The 22,421-nt window shown below is 37.1% G+C and overlaps 1 protein-coding gene and 1 non-coding gene across 2 annotated transcripts in view; one reads left to right on the plus strand and one right to left on the minus strand.

Annotated features, from left to right (window-relative positions):
- Positions 1-22,421, plus strand: part of Cntnap2 (contactin associated protein 2) — a 1,911,322-nt gene that overhangs the window by 507,523 nt on the left and 1,381,378 nt on the right. The gene's annotated exons all lie outside the window — the stretch shown is intronic.
- Positions 15,463-15,535, minus strand: Trnaa-ugc (transfer RNA alanine (anticodon UGC)). Its single transcript has one exon. It is a non-coding gene; the product is annotated as a tRNA-Ala (tRNA).

Raw genomic sequence — 22,421 nt, forward strand, 5'->3', positions numbered from 1 at the left:
ATTCAACCCAGCTACCTTATCCCTCAGTCTATACCCAAAGGACTTAAAAACAGCATACTACAGGGACACAGCCACATCAATGTTTATAGCAGCACAATTTCAGAATAGTTAAACTGTGGAACCAACCTAGATGACCTTTAGTAGATGAATGGATAAAGAAAATGTGGCATATATACACAATGGAATATTATTTAGCATTAAAAGAGAATAAAATCATGGCATTTGCAGGTAAATGGATGGAGCTGGCAAATATAATGCTAAGTGAAGTTAGCTAATCCCCAAAAGCCAAAATGCGGAATGATTTATCTGATTTAAGGATGCAGATTCATAATATGCTGCGGGGTAGGTAGGTGGGAGGATTGAATGAACTCTAGATAGGGCAAAGGGGAAAACAGGAGGGAGGGGGAATAAGGGTAGGAAAGATGGTGGAATGTGATGGTCATCATTACCCTAAGTACATGTATATAGACGCAAAGGGTGTGACTCTACTTTGTATACAACCAGAGATATGAAAAATAGTGCTCTATAGGTGTAATATGAATTGTAATGCATTCTGTTGTCATATATAACAAATTAAACTTTAAAAATAGAAGAGTCAAATATGGCAATAGGTTAAAATTAAAATTTCTTTAAACACATACAGACATACATAAAAAAGAAATTCTGAAGTGTGTCATATCAGGCATGGTATTGAGTACATTTCAAATAATTTGTATTATGTTGTTCAGGCTAAAAGCCATAAATTTGTAAATAGTTTACTTAGGATTTGCTGCATGTTGGGAATCCTTGTGTGTGTTAAATGGGGCCACGTATGCTGTAAAACAGATTAGTAACAGATTTGGAAAATGTCTAAGGATAATAGGTGAAAGAATCCTCCTATAAGTGGGTTGTTAAAGTTTACCACATGTGACGTAATATGTTGTGCAAGTTGTATGCTCGTGTTAGACACATGGTCCTCTGATGCATGAGTGCACATTGTCTTTGTTTTCTCAGGACAGAGGCTTCTAATTATTCCCATCTATTCTTGAGACCCACTGGTATCCTATAGTCCGAGCAGCAACCCTTTTTACCAGCCTCAGGGAAATGCCCCAAACTCCTTTTCCTACTTTTCATTTTTAAAGATCTTGCTCTCCTTTGGGCATCCTGACCCTTGTTTTGCTGGTTCTGTCTGTCACGACATCCAGAGGATAACTAATCAGGATCCTGACCCTTCTAGCAGCCTCCATTCGTTTACCTCTTTTAATCTGGCCCTGATTTCCAAGGACTTACAGTAGATCTCTTGCCTGATGATTTTTTCCCCAGATTGAAGATGCTGGCCACCATAGAATGTAACAATATGTAAGACCTGTTCACAAACCAGGGCAAAACCTCATAACAGAACAATCTGAGGCAAGGGCAGCTTTAACAACTGCTGTTGTCAATGAGCTAAAAATCATACAACAATAATGCCTTCCATTTACTTGTAGAGAGAGCTACACAGGCAACATTTCATACACATGCATTTATATAAAACAAAATGAAGGTCAAAAGTCAAGATCAGTATCCTCCAAAATTAGACATCTTTGAATTTAAAAGAAATTCTGATATTCTATGGAACAGTGGGGGAGATTATAATTCACAATAAACTATTACATATAGTTTGAATAACTAGAACAGAGGCACTTCAAGCCTCCAAACACAAGAGAATGATAAGGAGATAGAAACATTAATTATCCCAATTTGATCTGTACACCTTATATACACGTATTAAAATATCACACTGTAACCCATAAATAAGTACAATTATTACATGTTAAGAAAGAGTTTACAGACAGAAGTGCTAAATACATTCTGTGCTAGTATCAAATCTTCATTTATGCCCCATAAATTTGTATGACTAAAATAATAATTTTAAAAATCTTATTTGATTCTTTTAAATCACTGCAAATTCTGTACCAGACAATAATACAACCTTTGCAGGCTAATTAAAGGTAACATTTCTAGACCTAATAAATTATGACTTTTGGATATTTATACCATGGCAAGATCACTATGATAAAATTAGATGCTCCCCAAATAGCTTTAAATAAAAGAGTCATCACAATCTGAAATATTCCCTGGATCTGCTGGTCACTGACTATGGGACCTCCTACAGATAACATGACCTATTGGACATTTGCAAGTCACATGACTTCAATTCACAAATAAGTATACAATTGTCCCTCAGGTTGTTTCTAAAGAAATATGCCACCCAGCTCTTGGAGGTGTGGTGCATACTGTGGTCTATGTGAATGGTACCCATTGCCAGGATAATGTGTGATCTCACAGCTGTCAGCAGTGCTTTTGGTTTTGAACAGTATACTATAGATAGTGCAAGCTAATGAGTTTTGTAAACTTTAAAGCATTTACATAAATATTAGTGAAAAGGTTACTAAAAATCAAGATCTTCAAGACAATGCCAAATAATAATGAGCAATTTAATCCTCATGAAAATATAAAAGGAATGGACAGATATCAATATTCCAAAGTCTTTCTAAACATGAAGAAATTGAAATACACAGTGTGACAGTGGCAAAGTAAGATCTCAAAACCAGACAAGCCGAAATATAACAGCAACTCCATTTATTAACACTAAATTACTCCCACTGTCACACCAGTTTCAAAGGATAGTGTGGTATCCTTGCCAGTTCATTTCTTGTACACAATGAGGGATACGTAAAACTACGAACAGGTTTAAATAAAATTGATGTTATCTCTTCGATCACATTTAAGTTTCCACGATGAATAAGAATCTCATCTCTGATTATTGAATAGAGCATAGAATCACACTGTTTGACCTTTATGTTCTATGAGAGGTTTGGTTGATCTTTCAGCTCTGGCTGGAGTTACCCAGTGTACTATTTACATGGCACACTAGGTTTCTGCCTCACCTTATTCCTATTTATCTTTGAGGACAGGCGTTCTAAAGGCCAGAAGTTCCTCTGTAGGTTATGGTTTGCATAAGAGATGTTCTCCCAGAAGGTCATGTGGCAATACAGGAATGTTTAGAAGTGAAATGATTGGATTAAGGGAGCTATCACCTAATCCATGGATTAATGCACTTGATGGTTCTCCATCTGGTAACAATGTTACTGTAGGTAGGTGGGGCATGGCTGCAGGAAGTAGGTCACTGGACGTGTGACTTTGGGGATTTTATTTTGTCCCTGGCTCCTCTCTCTCAGTCTGCTTCATGGCTTCCATGAGCTGAGCATCTTTCCTTTGCCAGGCCCTTCTGCCATGATGCTCTAACTCACCAATGGGGTCTAAGACCTCTGAAATCATGAGCCCAACTAAACTTTTCCTTCTCTAAGTTATTCATGTCAGGTATTTTGGTCACAAAATCCTTACTAACACCCTAGCCCAAAATGGTTGGGTTTAGGAGGAGTGCCAGAGCAACATTAAGCAACCTCCAACTTCATTATAAGCTAATTTCCATGTTAATTGTCATAGCCAGTGACCACCATGGCCCAAAACTCTAGTTTATGCAGCAAGAAGAAAGAGATGACACCCAGATCCTGAGAAGTATCTGCCAATTTCAGAAGAAACATGAACATTCCTCCCCGAGGTAGCCTGTCTCCTTCCTTAATTTCTGATAATTTATATCTATAACCTCTCAACCCTGAATGAGCTTAGAAGTTGATTTGTGAGCAAGGATTCGTTTTCTATTCTCTGGCCATTGAATAAAGTCTTTGCAACTGATGTTCAGATTTTTTTTTTTTTTTGAATCTTTATTGGTTTCATAACACTGGAGGGAGAAAGAACTACTTATATCATCTCTCCCTCTCCCTAGAGCAGCAGGAGATCTGTTCATAGCACTGGAATAGACCACATGTTGTGGTAAGATGATGGAGACCCTAGAAAATACCTGCTCTCCTGTGTCTGACCTAAATTAATACCCCGAGGAAAGGATCCGCCTGATCTATTGATCACTACTGATCTGTTATCACACAGAAGGAAAGTTTTAATGGGCATTGGATATAGTCACTGAATGAAAAACAAGATCTAGATAGTAAAACAGTATGCCACGGAGTAATTATTCTTCCATGAAGTAAAATACTATTAAAAAAAAACTTTCTAGATATATTAAGAAATATTTTTGATATCTAACCATTGTGTATGTACATAGCACTTACTGGTATATTTCCTATTATACTTCAAAATAGTTATGTGTAAATTAAAGAGAATTGTTTGTAATTTAATTATGTGAAAATGAAGGTTAGAAAGAAAATTTGTTTTAAATCTGTAAAATCATATGCCCAATGATGGCGTTGGCATTTAAAATGTATTTGATTATTGCTTCTCTCTGGTTTAAGTATTACATGATATTTAATAGCACAGAGTAATATTGACCCTTTGATTTGTATACTTGAAAAAAACTCCCAAATCTTTTTAAAAGTCAGGATAGAGTAGTGTATAGTTATATTTAGCATTTGTGAGTCACAGGAAGAGTGTGACACATTTCCATGGGTTCTGAAATTTCAGTCGGGATCTCCTGCTTTCCCTTCTTCAGGAATCCACAAATACTTAATGGGCAGTCAAGACAGGCCAGGCACTGAAGTCTGAGCACAGACTTATGTTCTTCTTTCGTGGGGTCTGCTCCACCTTCCACGAGGCAGGGGCACAGAGAGTCCTTACTTCTGGGTGTTGGAATCACATCATCATTGTGATTCCTTTGTAAATGTACTTCCTATATCCAGGTGCATTTTAATGACTCTTAGCATTGGTGCTAAATATTGCCATTAAAATAAAATAGATATTGATAGTTAGCCTAATGAGAAACTTCAGCTTTATGAAAATCATATAGTTTGAAGATAATTCCCTTCTCTATAATTCAAAAAGAATGTGAATCTAATATTCAAGAGACAGCATTTGCCATTTATGTGACCAGTGTTTATCATCTTTCTTTAAGGATAAAAACTAGCCACACTAAAGGTATTATAAATTAACTAAAGATATTATCAATTTCTGAAGATATTATCAATTAACTTCAATTAATTTTGGAAGACTGTTTTTTTTTTTTTGGGGGGGGGGAGGCAGGGAATGAATTCAGGGGCACTTGACCACTAAGCCACATCCCCAGCCCTATTTTGTATTTTATTTAGAGACAGGGTCTTCCTGAGTTGCTTTGCACCTTGCTTTTGCTGAAGCTGGCTTTGAACTCTGGATCCTCCTGCTTCAGCCTCCTGAGCCACAGAAATCGAAGTATGCACCACCTTGCCTGGCTAATTTTGGAAGACTTTCTATTCCTGTGGCCAGAGGACCATCCCAGTTCACCAATTCAGTGCCTCAAGCTGCTTGGGAGGCTATAAGAAAGTACCATAAAGTGAGTGGCTTATCAACAGTAGGAATTAATCTTCAGAGCTCTGGAGTCTGGAGGGTTGAGATCAGGGTGCCAGTGAGGTTGGATCTGGTGAGGCCCTCCTCTGGAGTGGATGCAGACTGCCTCTTTCTCCTGGGTTCCTCTTGTGGAAGAAGAAGCATGATCGAGGGCTCAGGACTGTTTTTCAAGGGATTTTATCTCATTCACAAGAGCTCTGCTCCCCTGACACGATGTCCCCCAAAGACCCCAGCTCTTACTCCCAGCATATCAGAGATTGGGACCAATGAATTTGGTGGGGACATAATTACTCAGTCCATAACCCATAGTAAATAGCAAATTAAAACATAATAAGTTTAGAGGAAGTCTAATTTCCCTTCATTTGCTTTATGACTTCCCATAGGATTCCTTCTGAGATGGTCGATTAGAAAAAACTACTGGCTTCTCATATGATGCTTAGAAGATATGGAATAAGAAATATCACTTGACTTATCTACAGGGTTTATGACATACACAATTTTTAGATACTCCCTTAATATGGAGCTAACGTAATGTCCGCTAAGTCTTTGGAGTGAATTGGCCAGTGTTTGTCATAAGGTAGGGACAAATGCTGGAAGTTGTCCTTGCCCCCAATGCTTTTAGGTGCTAATGTTGTATGTATACTTCGCAGATTTTGTATTTAGGACCAGTTTTCTGCCAATAGTGTGGATCAGTTCATAGTTCTCTCTAGCATTCTTTCTCTGAGAGGTACATAAGTTACCTGAGAGATTACTATTGTTAATGGTGCCATTTAATCATAGAATTTGCACGGGGAAACTTCTCAAGAGTTAAGTGTCTCTAGAACTCAGTATGTTTCATGGGTAGCCCTTTAAAGCCACAAGCTCTCAAAAAAAAAAAAAATCCTTGAGATGTGTAACTATTGAGTGCAATTTAAAAGCCCTGGCTCTGTCAACTGCCTGGGATGAAATCTCACCTCAGACATTTACTACACATGTGACCTTAAGCAAGGTGACAGATTCTCTGAGTCTTAATGCTCTAATACAGAGAACCATGGCAAGGCTATACCAGCCTCATGGGGTCATTGTGCAGTTTGTGTGAGATGATACCTGAGTGTGTCTTGTCAGAGGAAGCACAACGCATGTCAGTCATCACAGGCTCTGTAGCAGCCTTTGCTGCTGTTTATGTGTCACACAGTGGTGAGGGGGCACCAGGGCTTCCAGTCATTCAACAGTTCTCATATATGTGAATGTGCAAGAGATGAATTTATGCCGCATGGATGAGCTCCTTATATTTTTAGTTACCTCTGTTTGCTGAGACAATTAGGGTTTGTCCTTTAGAATCAAGTGGTCACATAACTACCAAGATTTTTTTTAAATAATTAAATGGAAATTAGCATTAAAAATTTGAAATTTTAGGAAATATACTTCCATAGCTTACAGAAAAACTGACACAAAATAATGCAAAGATGAGCGTTAAAGTGGGAAACAGAATCAGGAGTGATCTTTTTCAAGATCTGTTGTTTGTGGGGAGAGCCAAATATATTTAGTTGCCTTGCAGTTCCGTGGTGGTGCTCTCCATGGGGGACTGTGTATGTGCATGGGGTATGTTTTTGAGTTTTTATGTTATACCTGTATAAACACATATTTTCCTATGGCAATTGACAAAGGATTATATTTGACGATGGAGAGGAACTTAATTTCTGTGGTTAAAAATATATTTTGGTATAGAGTTCACTAAACAGACACTGCTGGTTTTCTATTTTATTATCAATCCAAGTTGGAGAAGGAATCCTGGAGCACAAGACAGGATTTGTTAGAAACAAGGCTTAAGTGAAGGGATTCAAATGGAAGGAAGACACTAATTTGAAATAATACTCCAATCATTGCTAATTTTGGTGCTATTTACTTTAATGGTATTAATCAGAACAAACTTAAATACTAATACAGCAATAGTCATAAGAACTATTCTTCTACAAATTCTACTTTGAATCTTATAACAATTATTGTTCATCATATTATTGCAAACCAATTGAAAAATATTGTCATGAGATGACATAAAAATGAAGAAGGAAGAGACTATTAATGACTAACCTAATTACACTAGGAAGGAAATCAAAGCTCTTCATCAGTTAGTTACCACTCTTATTAGCTGATTAGTGCATGCATGTATAATACTGTCTGGTAAGCAAATTGTAATGTGCAAAACTAAGACATTTAGCTATTAAAACTTTCTGTGCTCATCTCTTATGTACAGCTTACATGATGTTTCACAAAAATCAAAATAATAATAAATGTTGGCACTTTCTAATGCAGCTTTACAAAAATTTACTTGAAAATACCCTTTTACTCAGAATTTAAGAGGCACAGTTTTATACTGCAAAAATAGTTGTAATAAAAAGTAACTCTTATGTTTTTGACTTGTCCTTTGAAGTGCAGGTGACCTTGAGCAAGTCACCTCATTTTACTGATCTTAGTTACTTCTCCATGAAGAGTGATCCAAATGCCCACCCTGGCTTTTGAAAGCCAAATGAGATGGGCATCATAAAGCAGCAAATTGCCATGAAATTCCTTGTGCATCATTTTATTATCACATTTGTGCTGTTATATAAGTATGTGTTTGTGTGTATGTCATCCTTATTGATCGTGAAATCATTCAGGATAGGAACACTCTGAAAATTTTTAAAAAAGGAAGAAAGAAAAGAGAAGAATGGAGGAATGGTAGAAAACAAAGGATTTTTCTCAGGAGCTTCTGTTCCATTAACTCTAAAGTGTAGGCCACCAACGTCCTTGAGAATCTTTCATTTATCTGTTGCTACCTTATAATTATATCTGCCACTCTTTTTATTATCTGAAGGTTTGAACTGTGCATTTTAAATCTAACTTGTCCTTTGTACTAACTGCCATGCATGCCTGATGAAATATAACAAATTGAACAGTAGTGCCATTATTTTAAAAATCTGATAAAATGCTGCAGTTGTGTGGTACAATGAAGAATGTATTTGGTTTCTTCAGGGAATCAAAAGCATTTCACATTTTGAATTATTTTCTAGAGTCCTTTATGTGAATATGCTACAGTTTATCATGCAGAAATGTTGGGTATCTTTTTTTTTCTGTCTACCAGGAGAATGAGTGGGATATCTCAATCTGCTATTATTAAAGTATCCAGTGTTCAAATACAGTAGGATGCCTATAGAAATAGAAACAGTGTTTCAGTCAGAAGTGTGTGTGTGTGTGTGTGTGTGTGTGTGTGTGTGTGTGTGTCTGTCTGTCTTTAGGAAGTATTTTTCCAAATAGCCACAAACAAAATTCTACAAAATTTCTTGAGTGTTGCATTTCACATAATTAGAGGTGGTCTCTTTTCATATAATTCCTTTCTATAAAAATTTTATTTATAACAATATGTCAAATAAATACCAGTCTCCCAATGGCAGTTCATGACATATTAACTGTAATTGTATGAAGTAGAAACTCTGTTGCCAGCCCTTCAGTCCACAAATCGCTAGATAAATAGTATATGTGCCTTGGTGTCAGTAAACAATCACTCACATTCTCCAGTGACTGGTTCCTCCTGCATATTGAATTCAGCCTGTGTAGGGACAGTGTCCTGTCTCTAGCTGTTCTCGCCCACTGAAGCTCCCAACATGTCCTTTTGCTAATCTTGGTTAGTATATAGCATTCATAAGTTTTTAAGAAACAGGATTATGAATAAGTTTTGTGATATAGAGTTTGGGAAACAAAATTACCAGAGATTGAAATAAATATTTTGTATAAATGACAAATTTCTGTGCTTTCTATATGCTTATTTGCAAATTTATTAAAGCATATAACTGGAATTTGCTCTTAACCACAGAGAAGGTATGGTAGAATTTGCTTGAAATTATAAAATTATAGGAGAGAATTCTATGAAAGCAAATTAATATTTTTTATATTCTTATAAATATGTATCAGGAAAGGGGAAAACATCATGGCAGATGATTTTTGAAAGATTTTTTAATTTCTTGGTTCATTTTGGATGTAAAAAAGAAAATTAAGTCTAGTTTTTGGAGCAAGTACTTCATGTTGTTAGTTTTACTCGCTTAAAAGAGAATGATTTTTAAGAAATCTTAAAAACTATCATGTGGAACAGTTTCCCAAATGAATGATTGCCACAAATTAACTAACCTGTGGTTACGCTGTGATTTTGGATAATGCACAATAGATTCATTCCTCATTTTAATATGTCTTGGAATCTTTCCAAATTAATACCTACATAATATATGATGCATATCCATATGTATGCCTATAGCTTCTCAATTGCATGCAAATTATATCCACTTTAATCAAACAAGTTTCTCCACTTTTTAATATTTCCATTGCATAATCAGCTTCTTTAAGAAAATTCTGAGAAATGACGAATTTAAAAATGGTAATTTCATAACCCACTTGAATCTAATGTATGAAGAGTTTTGTAATGTTTTGAACAACCAATAAAAAAAAGAACACAGTAAAAAAAATAAAAATTTGTATTAGACATTAACATTATAAGAGGAACAGCATCCATATGCCACCAATCAAAAGATAATCACAACTAATATTTTGCTTTATTTTTTCTCTGCCTATGCTTCATTTGTTAAATAGTTTTAGTCATGATATTTATATATTTGTACTTCTTTTTTCTCTAATCAAATGCCAAATCCTTTTCCATGTCATGAATAGTTTGTGAACTTTATCAAGAGATGCACATACCCATTTTTGCTGCATGTTTTGGTTGAATCAGATTTCTTACTATTATAAATAAAACTGCAAAGACCAAAAAAATAAATAAATAAATAAAAATAAAAATGGTAATTTGTCTTTTTTTTAATCTGTAAGCAATGTTTTCAATGAAAAAAAAAATGGTTTCCATTTTAAGTAAAAGATAGTAGAGGGTGCTTTGTGTACGTCTACTGTTTCTTTCCTGAGTATAGACATATTGGAGTCAGTTCAGGGAATACTACCCATACTGCCTACTCCTCAAGATAGCCTCTCCCTCTGAGTTACTCTCATATCAAATCTCTGTGTTATGCAATGGTCAAATTGGCATGAATGAAAAAAGTCTAATTTGTCAATTTAACAGTATTCAGAAATATAAGAAATGAGCAGATTATTTTTTGGTGACTATTCTGAGTAAAGGAACTATGTCCTTTAAATGGCATTGACTTGGCTTCAAACCAATGACCTAGAAGTTTAAGGTCCTAAAACCCATTACTAATCTGCTGAGACATCTAATCATACATGGGGATCCTTCTAAAATTGCTGACTTTAACATGTCTAAAGCTAGTCAGAGATGACAGGATAACTAGCAAATAAAGAATGTGTTTTTCTGGTTCCTGGAGATAATGGGCACATTTATGTTTTTCATCTCTAGTTACAATCATCTGTGCAGGCTTATCTAGTCTCCTACAATCCCTGTTGTCTTGTAGAAATGCTTTTCTGTCAGAGTTTATACTTTCATATGATAAAAATTTACATAGAGTCTTGTCACAGTTGCAAGCATTTAAAATGCATTTAGAAAATGCAGCTTCATGTTGCATTTGAATTACTATTTTTCCTAAGAAAAAAACCCTTCAAACCTTAATACTAGTAAAGGCCAACTCTTGGGGTTCTTATGGCCTCTTTTTGTGCCCACTAAAAGCTAACCTTTGGGAAATAGCATAAGCATCTAATCAGTGCTTGCTAATTGTAGTTACTTTCAGCCAGAACATGCAGCTGGACACAAAATTCAAAAACTGAACAAATGTTTAATTGCATATGAAATCTTAACCTATTGTCAAGAGGGAAAACAGAAAGAATGAAAATGACCATTTTGACTGTGGTTAAAGAAGAATTAAAATGTATCAGCAAGAGTTTGAATCTGTAAGAGATAAACATAGTTCAAATATTTAGTCGTTTCACCTTAGACATGTCACCTTGTCTGTATGAGCATCAGTTTCCTCATGTGGAAATGGATTATGGCACTTTCATAGCACAGTGCTGTGGAGTACTGAAGTGCAAGCTCAAAAGAACCTAAAGCAGTATGTCATGTGTTAACCACTCAGAACACGGTCACAGATATGATTTTAATTATGAATGCAGCAGTACCCCCTTATGTACCATTTTGCTTTCCATGGTTTCAGTTACCTGCAATCAATTGCAATCTGAAAATATTTTAAAGTTACAGAAATAAACAACTCATAAGTTTTAGGTGGTGCACTATTCTGAGTAGTGGGATTGAGTTTCTCCCTATCCTGTTCTGATACAAATTATCACTTTGTTCAGTGTATCCACACCATATATGCCACCCTTCCATTAGTACCTCTTTCAGTTATCACTTTGACAGCTGTTGGCATTGCTGCAGGCTTGTGTTCAAGTAACCCTTATTTAGTAGCCTAATACTAGGTTACAGTGTCATCATCAGTCACCTCACTTCATCTCATCACATGGGCACTGAATCATCTCACAACAAAATAAGGATGAGTACAGTACAATAACACATGTTAGAGAGTTATTACAGTATATTATTATAATTGTTCTATAATCTATTGCTAATCTATTTATTGGTTCTTTTTAGTTTTATACAGCATTAGGATTCATTTGGGCATAATTATAAAAGATGGAATATAATTTGTTCTATTTCAGTCCCCAGTACTTCCCCTTTCCTCTCCTCTCCCTCACCTTGTTCTTTCCCTCTAGTCTACTGATCTTTCAGCTATTAACTTATACTTTTTTTTATTTTAATCAGTGTCTTGTGGATGTACATGATGGTGAGATTCACTGTGGAATATTCATATATGTACGTGGGAAATGTAGGTCAGATTCATTCCACTGGCTTTCCCCATCTCTCTCTCCTCCTTCTCTCCATTCCCCTTTGTCTACTCCTCTGATTTTTCTTCCTTTATTTTTAATCTCCTGCCCCCTCATTTTGGATTATCTTTCATATATCAGAGAAAACATTTGAACTTTGACTTTCTGGGACTGGCTTATTTTACTTAGAATGACAGTCTCCAGTTCCATCCATTTACTAGTAAATGCCATAAAGTCTTATTGAGCCTAATTTATAAATTAAAATTTATCATGTGTATGTGTGTTTAGGATAAAACATAGTATATGTAAGGCTTGGTGCTGTGTGTGGTTTCAGGCATCCACTGGGTTTCTTGGAGCATATTCTCTATGGATAAGAAGGGGATATTGTATTAATAATGAGGGTCACCCTCCCCTAAAGGTAATCAAAACGTAGACCTTTCTCTTTCCTCCAGTTAACTAACCATGATCTTGTAAGCTGGCATTAGGCACACCATCCGTTACACTTACCAGCATTCTCTAAGTTGAGTTCTCACAGGAGCAAAAGAGGAGATGAGTGTTAATGTTCGTTGTGCCATTTATTCATGGCCTGAGCTTGAGAATGTCATTTAACATCTCTGAAACAAGCGTTTCAGCTACACAGTAGAGGCTTACTTTGAGAGATCACTGAGAGACAATATGAAAGAAAGCATTGTGACTGACTAATTAGACATGGACACATAATAACACTATTAAAGGTTAATAAAGTGACTTTGCCTATAGTAAGTGCCTCTGGAAATTTGTAGAAATTAAATTTTTCCTCTTATATTTTTTTCTATCTTAGATCCATGCTATCAGTCAGCTGTCTTATTTTTTTGGCATTGCTTGAGAAAAAACCTGAAGCAGAGCAGATAATTTATTCAATCAATTTTTTTATAACTCCATTAGTTTTATTTCCTCTTATTCTCTATATGTTTTTAGTTTTCTCTTTTAATTTCCTCAACACACATGTGTCCTTTTTATTGAGAATTGTTGATTCATGAATTATCACTAAACTAAGCTAGGTTTCAGCACCCTTAGAGCAGGGAGGACTTTGTACAACATGGGTATGTTTCCTAGTCTATCACTATATTGGCTTCCTTTATTTATTTATTTTGATGCCAGGGATTAAACCCAGGGACAATTTGCCAATGAGCTATATCCTCAGAAATCTTTGGTTTATATTTTGAGAAAGGCTCTAGCTAAGTTGCTAAGGCTGGGCTGGAACTTGTGATCCTCCTGCCCCAGCCTCCAGAACCTCTGGGATTCCTGGCATGCACCACAAGGCTTGGCACTATATTACTTTAGAAAAGCTACCTCCCTTTTCTGGACTTCTCTTTCCTCATCTACTAAATAGTGACATTACTCCTTTTATTAGTATCAAAAGAAACCCTGAAAAAATTGAATCACCAATTCATCTTGAAAAGCAGGGTAATTATGAAAGAATGCCAGAATGAAGAAATCATTAGACACTGAGTATGGATATTTGCATCCTGTTTTTACAAAATTGAAAATAATGTTTGTGTTGAGCAGAAAATTACAGCTTACCAATTTAATTAGTAAATAAGAAAGGTAAGTGAAGAATTGAAGGAAACCAGGGATACAATTAAAACTCCTCAGCTGCAGACCTGGAGGAGAGCACTGCTGTGTAGAGAAGAGAGAAAGGGCTTATTTGGTGAAGGGAACTTGAGGATGTACAGACAACAACTTCATCTTGTGGCCAGGGTGAAGTCAGTATCTGGACTGGCTCTTCTGCGTGTGGGTTTCCACTCTCTCCAGTGCCTCGCTTGGAGACCACCAACTTTCCTTTGCTCAGTTTGCAAAGAACAATTGACTCTATTTGCATGGGTCTGTTTCTGGAATCTCTATTTATTTTGTCTATTTTTCTATTTTTTTTTCACCCATACCAAACTAGATTTTGCATTTCAGTTTAGAAAGTTCCTATTGGTATGTCTTCAAGGTCAACAATTATTTCCTCAATTATATAATGCCTAGTAACAAGTCCATAAAGGTGGTATTCATCCCCATCTTTTTGAAAAACTCATTATTATTATTTCTTACATTTTCTTATAATTATTTGAGTTTCTGCCCCTGTCTCCATTGCCTATCTACTTTTACCATTTGAGCTCTCAATACATTAATCAGAGTTATTTTCAATTACCAGTGTAGTCATTTTATATTCTCTGTTGTAGATTAATCCAGTTCTGAGTTTTGCTCTGATTCCTCAGACTGCATTCTTTTCCTTGTGGCAGGTCTTATAAATGTTGGTTGCAACCAGAAATGATGTTTCAGGTAAAGTGACTTAAATAGTGCTTTCGACTGCGGCTTTATGCTCATTGTTCTAGGAGTGAGGCTGGGTTTACTGTTTATTATAGAGCTTGTGTCAGAGATTCAAATTTATTCCAGTGTTTTTACTTTCATATCCCCATTATTATCCTATGTCCATGGAGGATTTATCTTCAGTCACCTTAGAAACATGAAGTCCTCTCATTTGTATCCCCTATAGCCATGCAGAAGTTCTGATCATGTGTTGATGAGGTAAGAGGGAAAAACTGGCTCTGGCCCTGTGAAGAGGTCTTAGGGTTTTATCTTCACAAGATTTATGTGATACAGGAAAGACAGAGAGGTTATAGATGGCTATTCCTATCCCTTAGACCCCCACCCCAACACACACACACACACACACACACACACACACACACACACAGGCTAAAGAGAGCTGGAGGTGAGTAGTTCTCTTCCCTAAGTTTGGGTAGGCTCTGGTTAAAACCCCATCCATTAGGCTCCAGTATATTAGTGTTCCTGAGGGTGGACTGTGTTAAGTAGAACAGAAAGTTCTGGGTGTATTTCAAAATCCTTCCTTTACCCCTTCCTGGATGGAAGAACAAGTGGATTTTTGTCCCATTTCTCCCCCAGGGAACCTGGTGGGTCAGCTAAAACTAAAACTTATCCACGAATGGGTTCCTTTGAAATCCAGCAGCCTGGGAGTTTTTCTCTCTGCAATTTGTCTGTGCTCCCTTGGCAGTGCCCAGTCAGCTACCTTTCAGATTTTCTCTGGTTTCTGGCTGCAGCAGTGCTGCCTGCTCCAGGTGCACTGTGATGCTCTGTCTCCACCTGTATATCTGGTTTGGGGTTACTGGCTTGCCCTGTCATCTGATGTAGCTGAGAATCTCTGGTGCTCAGTGAAGTCATCTTTTTTATCATTGAAGACCAAAGGTCTTCCCAGCTTTGGAAAGCTCTCTCTTCCTTCATAATTTTTTTTATTTTTTTTAGTTGTAGATGGACACAATATCTTTATTTTTATTTATTTTTATGTGGTGCTGAGGATCGAACCCAGGGCCTCGTGCATGCAAGGCAAGCACTCTACCACTGAGCTACAACCCCAGCCCTCTTCCATCATCTTTACATGTCCAACCAGACAGACCTTCTTTTTTAAGGAAAACATTAAGTCGGTAGTAGCTGGGAAATTTAGCACTTCTGTTATCTGAAAGTCTGACTTTCCAGAATTCATTTATACCCAAAGATATAACAACCATATGTTCACAAAAACTACCCATGACAATGAAGAAGTAACCTCGAGACAGTGAAGATACATTATGTGGGCTTTCAAATGAGGGTTTTGTAGAAAAAAAAAATGGAGGAGATATTTAAACATATGATCATTTTAACACATTTTGTTAGCTTTGTGTTCCTAGAGTAGAGGGAAAAAAACTAGGAATATATGTTGTAAGTTATTTCCAAATTTGCTGTTAGCTCTGCATGCAGACAGATCACCATAAATATGTGCCAAGAAATTCAAGTCTGTAGTCCATGGGGAGTTTCCTCTAGCACAATGCAACACTAAGGCACAATCCACCAAATACTGCAGCCAACACAGGATAAGGGTCCCATCATCTTCTTAGTAAAATTTTTAAAAATACAAAATCATGTCATTCATATAAAAGAATTGGAAAGTTACTCAGAACCTAAAAGAGAAGAGCAAACGACTGTGTTTAGTTCTATTTCATGTTATTTACAGGGAATAATGTGGAGTCAGTCCTCTTAAAAAATGGAAGAAAATATCAAAGAAAGACTATTTTTTATCACTCTTGTTTTTAGTGGAAGAAAATAAATATGACCAGGTGCTTATGTGATAGCAGGAATGTTATTCTTTAGCAAGATAGTGGTACTCAGTTGCTGTACTTCAACTAAATGATTCAACTCATTATTAAACTACTAAAATACCAAACCATCTTGTTGAATATTAATACTGAAATACTAAAACTCTCATGTTTGTTATGCTGGGTCAGTGCCCATGCTGTAAATGTTGTTAAATATTTGGAATAGCCTCCTTTAAATCATGAAAGAAGCAGGCTATGATGTCTGATTGCAATTTTAAAATATTTCTTTGCCTTTTAAAATTATTTCTTTGATGTATGGGTTTAATTGTTTACATAGAATACATCACAAAGAATTTCAGTCCTGAAGTCACTTAAACTACAGTACATCATTCAGTGTGAGTTTTTAAAACATTACAAAGCATGTAGAAATGTGCTTGAAGAATAATTGTTCATATGGCATATACTCTGGCATCATCCTTGCAGACATATTGGATTCTGAGAAGAGAAATTTTTAGGTTTTGAAATGAGCCTTCCCCAAAATATTCTTTCTGGGACAAAATATGGGTAAACCTATGATCCCCCTGGAAAAGTGAAATTTACATTGAATTTCTTATTAAAACACAAGTAAGTTTGAATAAGGGGGAGGGAGAGGGATGAGCCCACTGGGATGTGTCTTTTTAAGATTTTGCTTTTTTAGTACGTAGATCTTGTGGAATTCATTGCACAGTGCTGCTGTATTTTTTTAATGTTAAACTTCAGTTATCTGGAAACTCAGGCAGAATCTCATTCCTGAAAAATCATTCCAAGTGACAAGATTTTCACATTTATATTTTTATGAAACCTAATTTTATGTGTTTTCCTTGTTGATTTTCAGATGGTCTTTTTAGCAACTTTTAACATGCTAAGCATCATATCTATGCAATATGGAAAACTGCAAAGTTGAGACAAATTTATTTCCATTTAAATAATAGATGCATTGACAATAGTGCTAGCATTTGTCAGGAAAGCTTTGTGGCTGATCATACATGCATAATGATAGTTTTTTTTTTTTCATTGAAATAAATCCTCAAGGGATCTTTAAAACAGATTTTTTTTTCTTCTCCTCACAAAGCAATTTGTCCTTTCTATAAATTCTGAATTCATTATAGTTACAAGAGAGGAAGCAAAGTCAGCAGAGGTATCTATGCTTGTGAGATCTTTTGGTTCCAGGGTGCACTAACATTTAGTCAGTTAACAGAAGCATTGAAAGCACCGTTATTTTCAGCTCTACTGACAAGTTGATATCCTAAGCTGAAATAAACCTCATGGTCTTCACATGGTGAAATAAAGGCAGAAGCCATTTATCAAGAGGGGGGTCTCCACGAGGGTTTGTCAAGCAATGACCTCTTGATAGGACTGCTGAATTTAGTAATGTCTGCAAAGAATGTGGATACCAAACCATGAACATGATTTTTAGAGCTAGCAATTCTATCATCCTTAAGATCCCACAAAAAAACAAACATCTGTGGCTTTAACTAGGCTTGCACCTCATCTTTCTTTTAGCTTTTTTCTCCCCTTTATTCTTTGTCTTAGTCTCTCAGGCTGCTATAGCAAAATACCCTTATCCCTTAAGCTGGGTGACTTATAGAAAACAAGCATAATTTCTTATGCTTCTGGAGTCTGGAAAATCCAAGATCAAGGTCCAGGCAGATTCAGTGACTGGTAAGTGATTGTTCCTTAAGGAAACTGTGTTCTTACATGGTGGAAGAAGTAAATGAGTTCCCCCAGGCCTCTTTCGCAGAGAGACCATTTCTACTCCTGCAATTGCTATATCCATTATCCCATCACCTCCCAAAGGCCTCCCCCTCTAAATGACAGTGCTCTGGGGACTTGATTTCAATATATGCATTATATAGGCACAGGCATTCAGACCCTGAGCTTTTTCATTACATGAATTTTATTCCATTTGCCTTTCATTTGCTCCAAGTCTTTATTCTATTTTCCTCTCTGATAAACTTCCATCAATGCTTTCTGTTATTTTCTCTTTAAATATTTTAAATGAGAGTCTTTTTATAGGCCATATGCTCATTCAGTGTTGATTGTTAGATGAATCATATTTTAAAACTGGCTTTTAATAAATTAATTGATATAAAAATTTACAGCTCTAAAGAGAAAGAAATGAAATGTCAAAGAGTAAATGCACTTTATACATTGCAATCATGTAGATAATATTTTTACGTTGACACACACAGTCAATTTTAAAGTATTTCATTTCCAATCATTGTAGAGATTGCTTAATTATGCTGCTCTCTCCAGTGCACTACATGCATTATAAGCTGAGCCTCACTGCCTGATCTTGGAAACTTTATTGATATGGGAAAAAGAAATAAAAGTCAGCTATAGAAAGTATGACCTGGGATCAAAATCAAATAAATGCAGATACTAATGTATTATGGAGTGCTATAAAATATTAGTAATATAGGGAATTTTAAAAATCACGCGGAAGAAATTATGCCAGATAAAGCTGATATGGCAATGGACTAAGTGACTTGCTCTGAGTCAGAAGAGTTGAGGCAAAGTTGTCTCATTATTTAGGCTTCAGATCCTATGCCCATAGTTCCATCCAACTCTTAGAAACAATATGGACATAAGCATATTATTTTATTCTACATTTTCCAAATAGGTTAGAAAACGTCAGCCTAATATAAAGTCAGTCAGTGTGAATATTCGAACAAGCGCTACATCAGTTTGACTTTTAAATAGGGGGGAGGGGGGACATTGGAACCTTTAGTAATTTCCAGTGTAAAAATTAAGCCTAGTTATGTATCAGGGTGTTGAGAGAGAAACACCCTTGAACCTTGAACCTTGAACCTTCAATGGTAGCTTGAAATCTTCCATTGACTGTGTCTGTAAGGTGAGGGGGAGCCAGGGAAGCTAAAGGACTGTGAGAGAGGAGGAGAATGAGCCCCAGAAGCTACCTTCCCCACAGCTTTCCTTAGAGAACAGTTCTTTCCTCGGGGGTCTGCCAGTCTCTTCGGGAATATTTGCAAGTTGCCCGTCATAGCATGCTTCTGCCCTCTGCATGGCACCTCAGAGGCCTGCCCCAGTCCTCTCCAACCGGGTCCTCTGGGGGCAGAGCTACACTCTGCTGCCATGGCCAGGCAGAGCACAGGGACGCTCTTACACTGTCTCCCATCTCAGCAAAGTCCCTTCATCTTGATGTCTTAGTTCAACATCAGGTTTCTTGTGTTTGTTTTTTTAATATCTTTTTAGTTGTAGAAGAATACGATATCTGTATTTATTTATTTTTAAGTGGTGCTGAGGATTGAACCCAGTGCCCCACATGTGCAAAGCAAGCACTCTACCACTGCGCTACAGCCCCAGCCCCTCAACATGAGTTTTGAAACAGTCAGGCTTTCCTTTGTTCAGTTCCTGTTTATTATTTCCTTTCAAGTCTGTTGTAGGGTCCATGTTCAATCAATGGAAACTCTACATAAAAGAGAGTTTTATGTATCATGCAAATTTTTTCATTATCAGAATAATAACATGCACTCTTAATCCTTCAGTGGTTAACTCTAGGCTCTGCCTACAGAATACCTGGAGTATTGGTAATTGAAGTGGAGAAGGAAGGGCAGACACAGCACCCACTCCTTCTTTTTTTTTTTTTTGCCATTTCTTGCGGGAAACAGGGAACACAAAGTGACATTTTTGATTATGTATGCAGCAGCAACCATGATTTATGGCACCTGTATATATCTGTTACATGAGTGATGGGTTTGTAAACCAAAAATAAAGCTACTGTATTCACACCTGAGGCCTGAGATGTAACAGTTTAATAAAACAACTGGGGAAAACGAATATCTGTAAAAATACCAAGAAATAAACACAACGAACACAAGCAGTTTCCTTAGCTAAGACTTTATTAGTTTCTACCTTGAGTTATTTAATTTCGACCTGTTCTTCCCTGACAAAGCTATAGAGTATTGGTCTCTCCTTGCTCCTGGGGCAGTCTTCATAGTGATGGCATGACCTTCCCGGGGAGGTCTTCAATGAGAGCATGTTCAGCATTTAGTATCTATAATGTCAACAGAGTCAAGATGGTAACCACTTGTTAGCAGTTTCTTTTTTATAATCTCTTTGGGTGTGTGTGTGTTTGTGTGTGTGTGTGTGTGTGTGTGTGTGTGTGTGTTAGGAAACTCTCTTGCTGAAGGTTAAATGCTTTGAAAATACTTTTTAAATAACCGTGCTAATTAGCACATATAAATGAGCATCTTAGCCTGAAATAGTAAGGTGCTATCTCCAAAAATTACATGACTGTGTATTAAAATGGCCATTTTTGTGCTCTCTAGTCTCTTTATTTAAGAAGAAAAAACCTGCTTCTTATATTGAGATGCCTTGGTTGATTTACAGATGTTTGAGATGTAAATTAGATTTCAGAAATATAAAGCTTTGAAATCACCATGGGAATTAAATGTAATCCTGTGAGAGATTTTAAGGGGATTATATTCTGTGTATTTACAGGTAAAGTCAACTACTGCTGTAGATGTCATTTATATGAGTAACATAACTGTGATCTCATCTGTAAAGACAGATAAGTTTGGGTTAGGTGGATGGAATGCCTTTTTTCAAACATTCTAGAATCAGTGCTGGAGAGGACTTTAGTCCACATACCTGGTTTTTAAGAGACGAGGAGACTGAGATTCAGAGTTCATGAGGACTTGGGTAAAGTCCTTAAGGACCTGGGGGCAGGCTAGTTTGTGTTCCTGGAATTGTTCCCAGTACCCTAGACCATGGTCCAAACCAAGATGCAATTGTAGGGCTACAGCCCCTCAGTGACAGCTCCTGTTGGTAAGCGAGAAGCCTATAGGCCAGGGGACAGTGTACACAAGAGTGATTGATGTTTGTGTCCAAATTAACAAGCGCAGGCCAGAAAGAAGTTTTGAGGACCTTACACGTGGATACATACCGGTTCAGACTTTCAGTCATGCCTGTCTAATTAGTCCAGTGGGCAGCAACACCATGAATGGAATCGTCCAGAAAGGCACTTAGCCACCTCACACAACTGCATGAGCAAAAAGGGTAGCCTGGAATCCAGCCATGAATAAAGACTGATTCTCGCCAATGACTGCATCTTGACATCTCCAGGCTTCGGCCTCAGCCTCTGCTTACTAAAAAGAGAAAAATGGGTTGTGGGAAGATACAGGAGGCTGAGGAGTCGGGGTCTGGTGGAACTACGAACTTGAGGTGTGTGGTATATTTTGAGAACCAGTGAGCATATAAAGGGGAGCCAGAAGGAAATGCCTAACCACTATTCAGGACCCAGGAGTTTACACCTGTCAGCTGTGGAAGACACAAGCTGGGTGCCAAACTTCAGAAAAATGAAAAGTTCAACACTTCACAGGAACAAGAGGTTCAGTGTCTTTGCATTCAATCAGAAACTTTGAGCAGTCAGGGTGGCAGGACCTTGAAGTGACCCACACGGGTCTCAAAGGGAAGGTCTGACCTGGGGCTGGTAGCAAAGCCAGGAAGAAGCTGGCCAGAGACCATGGCTGAAGGGTGGTTCACACTCTGAATGCAGCCCTGGAGGAGGGCCAGGGCAGGAGGGAGGACTGTGGAATTGGTCTGGAAGCCAGCAAGGAGAGGACGAGGACACGGATGCAGAAACTGAGAATGGACAGTTCTGAGATACAAAAAGAAATGTGGTCGTGGGCATCACAATTCAGGCTCAAAAGAATGGGAAGTCTGCTTACAGATTCAATGATCCCGTAAATGAGGTACCTGAGACATATCTGGAAAAGTATTCAGCTGGGATCTGCCTGGCTTCTTTGTCTTATCCCAACTGAGCTTTGACTCTAACTTCTAGAACCCTACCTTTCTAAGGAAGAGGACATACCCAGTAAGATCAACTGCTCTTTCTTATAGTTTTGTCTTTGTTTCCTCTTTATTTAAATCACAGGGAAGGGATATGCAGTTTACAACAAAGTTCCTACTTATAGGGGCACCCTGAGGCATTATTGAGAAGCAAACCTTCCTTTGAACCAAAGCACTTCTGATTTTAGTTCTCTCATCTCTACTTTCATATTGTATGTGCCTTTTTTATATATAATTCACATTTTACAAGTTATGCCTTGTAGAGATGATGACCATTGCAAATGCTACTTAGCCTCCTTAGAGGGGCCACTAATTTGGAAT

This window comes from Marmota monax, unplaced genomic scaffold, assembly GCF_021218885.2.
Source record: "Marmota monax isolate L192 unplaced genomic scaffold, Marmota_monax_Labrador192_F-V1.1 WCK01_AAM20220418_F8-fsc00193, whole genome shotgun sequence".
Lineage (NCBI taxonomy): Eukaryota > Metazoa > Chordata > Mammalia > Rodentia > Sciuridae > Marmota > Marmota monax.